The sequence below is a fragment of the Mandrillus leucophaeus genome, unplaced genomic scaffold (assembly GCF_000951045.1).
Source record: "Mandrillus leucophaeus isolate KB7577 unplaced genomic scaffold, Mleu.le_1.0 Scaffold596, whole genome shotgun sequence".
Taxonomy (NCBI): Eukaryota; Metazoa; Chordata; class Mammalia; order Primates; family Cercopithecidae; genus Mandrillus; species Mandrillus leucophaeus.
The window spans coordinates 2,933,565-2,939,564 of record NW_012106430.1 but is presented as its reverse complement, the minus strand read 5'-3'; positions in this window follow the sequence as shown (position 1 = coordinate 2,939,564).

Below are 6,000 nucleotides of genomic sequence, written 5' to 3'. Positions count from 1 at the left end.
TTTTTAGACGGAGTCTCGCTCTGGCACCCAGGCTGGAGTGCAATGGTGTGATCTCTGCTCACTGCAACCTCTGTCTCCCGGGTTCAAGCAATTCTTCTGCCTCAGCCTGTCAAGTAGCTGGGATTACAGGTGCTGCCACCACACCTGGATAATTTTTGTAGTTTTAGTAGAGACAGGGTTTCATCATGTTGGCCAGACTGGTCTTGAACTTCTGACCTCAAATGATCCTCCTGCCTCAGCCTCCCAAAGTGCTGGGATTACAGGCGTGAGCCACTGTGCCCAGCCATATTTTTTAATAAAGCCATCATAGAACCATATCTATTCTTTGTACTAGATTTTCTTTCATGAAGTCTATTTTTTTTTGGAGTTGAGGTCAATAGAGAAATGAAGATGATATTAGATTTTCTGGGGAGAAAACTGTTGTTAGGAATAGACTGCAAAGAAATTTATGACCCCCTTTTTAACACCAGAATATTTTTAAGCTATATATTATTCTATAATTATTATAATATTATTTAATTTTAAGTCCTATAACTTAAAATGTTAGTGTAGAAGTATTAGAAGAGGGACTTTCTTGAAATCATAGTATGTTAAAGCTTGTAAGAGACCTTAGGGATCGTATAGTAAGCAATACTGAAATTCTAGAGTAACAGATGGAAGTTTGTTCATTCATTCATTAGTTCATTTACTTACCCATTCAACAAATATTTAATTTTTACCATTCAGAATACTTGGGGATATTCCTGTCCTTATGGAGCTTACAGTAAATAGATAATAAACATCACAAGTAAGTTAAATGGTATGTTAGAAGGTGATACAAGTCAACTAAGATGGGGGAGGGGTAGTGCTTAAGGGTTAATGCTGGTTTGCATTTTAAAATATGATAGTCTCCATTGAAAAGATAACACTTGAGCAGAGAAGAGAAGAAAATGAGAGTAGACTGTATGACTATCTGAGGGAAGAGTATCTCAGGGAGAAGGAAGAGCTGGGACAAAGGCCAATAGGTGGGAGCAAGCCTAGTATACCATGCAAAGAATAGTAATAAGGCCAATGTGATTTCTGGAGGAAGAAGTGGAATGGAGTAATAGGTGATGAAAATTACTAGGTTTGGGAGGCAGGAGGTGGGTGGGGAACTGGCTGGGTTATATGGGGTGAATGATTTTAAGAACTTCGGCTTTTACAGGAATGAAATGGGAGGAGTGATGGCAATGAAGGGTTTGGAGCAGAGTAATAACACAATCTGACTTACGTTTCATCTGAATCATTCTTGCAACCCTGTTGAGAAGAAATGCTGGAGTAAAGTCAGATTTAGCAAATAACAAATTTGAATTTCAGATAAACAACAATTTTTTAATGTATATGTCCCATGCAATATTTATTGATTATTCACACATAAGGCAGAATGTTTACTATATATTTTTAAAAAATCATTTGAAAAAGACATCTTTAATGTTATTGTTGATTACTGTAGATTATTTTTATTATGATCCTGCTGTTCCCAAGGCTTAGTAGCAAATTTTCATCTTTCTTTCCTGTATTATCTATATTTCGGTTTTGCATGTTGTGGTCATCTTATACCCTAGAGTGGTACATATATAGGTTGTTGGATGGCAGCCTGGACCTAATGAATCAGAATTTCTGGGATGTAATAGGGAATCTCTGTAACTACCTACTCTTCTAGGTTCTGGGTATATAGTAGTGAACAAAGCATGCAAAAATCCTTACCCTCATGTGATTTACATTCTAGTAGGGGAGATAGTAAACAATAGGTAAATACATTTGCACTCCATATCTGCTGGTTTTGCATCTGTGTATTTAACCAACTGTGGATCAAAAATATTTTTAAAAACCCAATAAAAATAACAATACAACAATAAAAAGTAATACAAATAAAAATACAGTATAATAACCATTTACATAAAATTTATATTGTATTTGGTATTATAAGTAATCTAGAGATGATTTAAAATATATGGGAGGATGTGCGCAGGTTATGTGCAAATACTGTGCCATTTTATATAAGAGTCTGAAGATTGGCCAGGCGCGGTGGCTCACGCCTGTATCCCAGCACTTTGGGAGGCCAAGGCAGGCGGATCATGAGGTCAGGAGATCGAGACTATCCTGGCTAACACAGTGCACAGTGAAACCCCATCTCTGCTAAAAATACAAAACAATTAACCAGGCGTGGTGGCGGGCGCCTGTAGTTTCCTAGCTACTCGGCTGACTGAGGCAGGAGAATGGCATCAACCCGGGAGGCGGAGCTTGCAGTGAGCCGAGATGGCGCCACTGCACTCCAGCCTGGGCGACAGAGCGAGACTCAGTCTCAAAAAAAAAAAAAGGATTCTGAGGATTTTGGTATGGGGGCAGAGGTGTCCTGGAACCAAAGCCGTGCAGATACCTAGAAACAACTGTATATAATATGTTGAATACTAATATAGATACTAAGAAGAAAGAAAAAACAGGGTGGGGAATAGGAAATGGGTAGTGTTGCAATTTTAGATAGTGTGGCCAGTGAATGCCTTACTATATGGTTATGTTTAAATCAAGACGTAAAGGAAGTAAGAGACAGGTGGATACTCAGGGGAATAGGATTTCTGACTGAAGGAATAGCAACTGCAAAACTCCTAGATCTGGGGTGTTCCTTGTGTGTTTAAGAAGCTGCAAGAGGGTAATATGTATGGAGTGGATTAGAAAAGGGGAGAGTAGGAGATGAGATGAAAGAGGTATGGTAAGTGGCTGGTGGTTGTTGATTAGTGGTTAGGCTTCATGATACATTGGAGAGAGACTTGGGATCCTAGACCCAGGAGTGACATTATCTCTGGGCCTTGATTTCTTCATCACTAAAAATTAGGAGACTAAAATGATCTCCTAGGTTTCTTCCTACTCTAAAATAGAGTCTTTAATTTGAAATTGATTATTGGCCAGGTGTGGTGGCTTACACCTGTAATCCCAGTACTTTGGGAGGTCGAGGCAGGAGGATCACTTGAGCCCCAGAGTTTGAGACCAGCTGGGGCAATGTGGTGAAAACCTGTCCCTACAAAAAATGAAAAAAAAAATTAGCTGGATATGGTGGTCGGTGCCTGTAGTTCTAGTTACTCAAGACACTGGGGTGGGAGGATTGTTGCTTGAGCCAGGGAGGTCAATGCCCTTATAGCCCTACTGCACTCTAGAATGGGCGACAGAGCAAGACCCTGTCTGAAAAAACAAACAAAAAGAAATCTGTCATTTATCTTCCATTTCTACTTTGTACCTCTTTTGAGAGCAGTTATTAATACTTTATCATTTGGGATTCTTCTGTACGTTTCCTGAGCTCCTCTCAGGTTGTGTTCCAACGAACCAGGTGATTTTTTTTTTCTTTTATGCTGCTCTTGTTTCTCTTTTTTCCTGATTGAACTTGAAGATTTAGACAGTCCTTTGATAAACAGTAGGAAATTTTTCTCTTATCACCTTGTTAACCATTAGCTCTTCTGACAATCAGATTCTTATTTAATCTTAGCTAATAGAATTTGGAAACATATATTTTTCTCTACTAAGAGATTGAAATTCTTATGATTGGCAGCTTGATGTAAAGCTAGGCAGAAAGGAAGGAAGAAGAGGTTTGAATAGTTTCTAAATTGAATAAACACCAACTGCCAGTCCAAGATTAAACTGAATATAATATACAGGGAATCATGGGAGTCTTAGCAGGGTACTTCTGTGGAAGTACAACTTTTAGGTAGGTCTTATTTAGAAATAATCGAGTGGGAGCGTTCTAAGATATTGTTTTGATGGGTTCTATTAGCAGAAGACATGGATAAAAGGAACATGTCATGAAGCTTTACAATCTTATTTAGTATAAATTGTGTTGGAAGAACAAAGCAGTATCAAAACTGTGGTTCATGTCTTTGAAATCCAACACACAAAAATAGGACATGTAGGCTCTCAAATTGCAGCTTTCATGCAGTAGTAATAAAACAATATAATCACTCTTGAATAATTCTGCCACCTTTTACAACTTCCAGAGTGTGTTATAAATTATAAACAAATCCAAAAAGCTAATTGTTATCTTGGGGTTTGATCTATCTTGTTTTATGTCATCTGCTAGGTTTTGAGATCTGTAGGAGAGTCAGAAAAAGAGTATATTGTTAGATACCAACATTAGGTTAAGTTTATGGTGACATTAAAGATGACAATCACACTTTACAATAGTAAGTTTGCAGTTATTTTTGCTAATAGTAATTTTTTTAATCTGTTGTGTATTTGGTAGCTTTTGTAGTGAATATTCCTTTGAATCTGGCTGAAATTGAAGAAAATCCTAATTGGAGCTTTATTGACTAAATATAATTATTATAGGAGGAGTAAGTTGGAAAGGACTCATAAAACTTAGCTGGTTAGACACCCAGCTGCATACATTTATTTATAGGCTTTTACCTTGCTCATTTATTTTCCTAACAGTATAAAACTGGAAGTTTAAAGTGAAAGACCATTTACATACTTAAAATAGGAACCTATTTAAAAATAATGGAGTAAATTATGAAAAACAAATGAAGTTTATTTGGCACCTTTTGAACATTACTGAATTCTAGACTTGAAAATCTGTTTAAATTTATTTTTATAGCAATGGTAACTGTACTGCTCCAGTAGCTGTGCCAATTGTAAGTATAATATGCTTTAATTAATGTATGCTTTGGTATTTCTGTTAATGGGCACTGATTTTATTCATGATAAATAAAATCTAAGCAAGACATCCTAATTTAGTTCCAGTAAAATAGTCTGAAAAGTGTGCTTTTTATTTTTAAAATCTAGCCAATTAAGGATGAGAAAGTAAATCTTTACTGAGATAGCTCCTCTGACTCTGATGCCGAAAGAGATGACTGGCCTGCCTGCTCTTGGTGCTAACAGAATTGCATTGTTGGATGATTGAATAGCTTCATTATGAAAAACTTTACTCTCTAAATTGAATGTTGACTAACTATGTGGATTTTGTGGACAAAATCCTGCCGGTTTTTGTGAAGTTTTATCGGAACACAGCCATGTTAATTTATTTACATATTGTTTATGGCTTCCTTGATACTACAATGGTAATGTTGAGTGGTTACCACAGAGATCATATGATCCTGAACGTCTAAAATGTTTGCTGTGGGCCTTTTAAGAAAAAGTGTCCTCTATATCTAAGTTTTTGGAGTTAGATCCTGTTAAAGTTCTGTTGGAGGTTTATGAGGTTAGCATTTTCATGTTTAATTTCCCATTCTACTTCATTTTAAGAAAGAATAAATGGTCATTTTGAATGTAAGTTTCTGGCTTTCTCATTATGAGTATGGATAATACCACCTTGCAGTGTTGCTGTGAGGATAAGTGAAAAAATGTAAATAAAATGCTTAGCTAAGTGCCTGGCACCCAGAAGGAATTCAAGCAATGGGGAGATGCAATCAGGGAAAGTCTTGGTGTCTGGGTGATTTAAGATGGTATGTTTTTATAGGTTCCAATTTATCCATAGGGCTAGCAGTGGAGGCCTAGTTTATCTGGCATCTTAATATGACTTTGCTGTCTAATGTCCCTTTATCCTGTTCTTCCTCAGTCCTTAATCCCTTTGCCCCTCTCTTTCTCTTTCCTCTCTTCTCTTTTTCCCCCTGATCTTTATATTTTCCTCCCTTTGTTTCCTTTTTGATATATACAAGCATTGGTATTAAATTTAGGTTAGTCTCTTAGAGTATATAGAGAACCTAATATGTAGAATATTGTCAGTTACTGTTATTTCTATTCTCTAGGAATCAGAAGAACTTGAAAATCTTGTAATTTCCCCCTCCTTAATTTTTACATAACGTATATTGGTTGCAATCTAGGCATATGTAAAACCTACTCTTACCGGAGCAAATGTTAAGGGAGATCTTCAGTTTTTTTTTGACCATTGTGCCAAGGGTTCATCTTTAGCAAGCTTGGTTTTCTTCTAGAAGCAGGATAGATGATAGATCTTTCCTAGCATTTTGAAGGAAACTTGAAAACCTAGTGATGATAAAATTG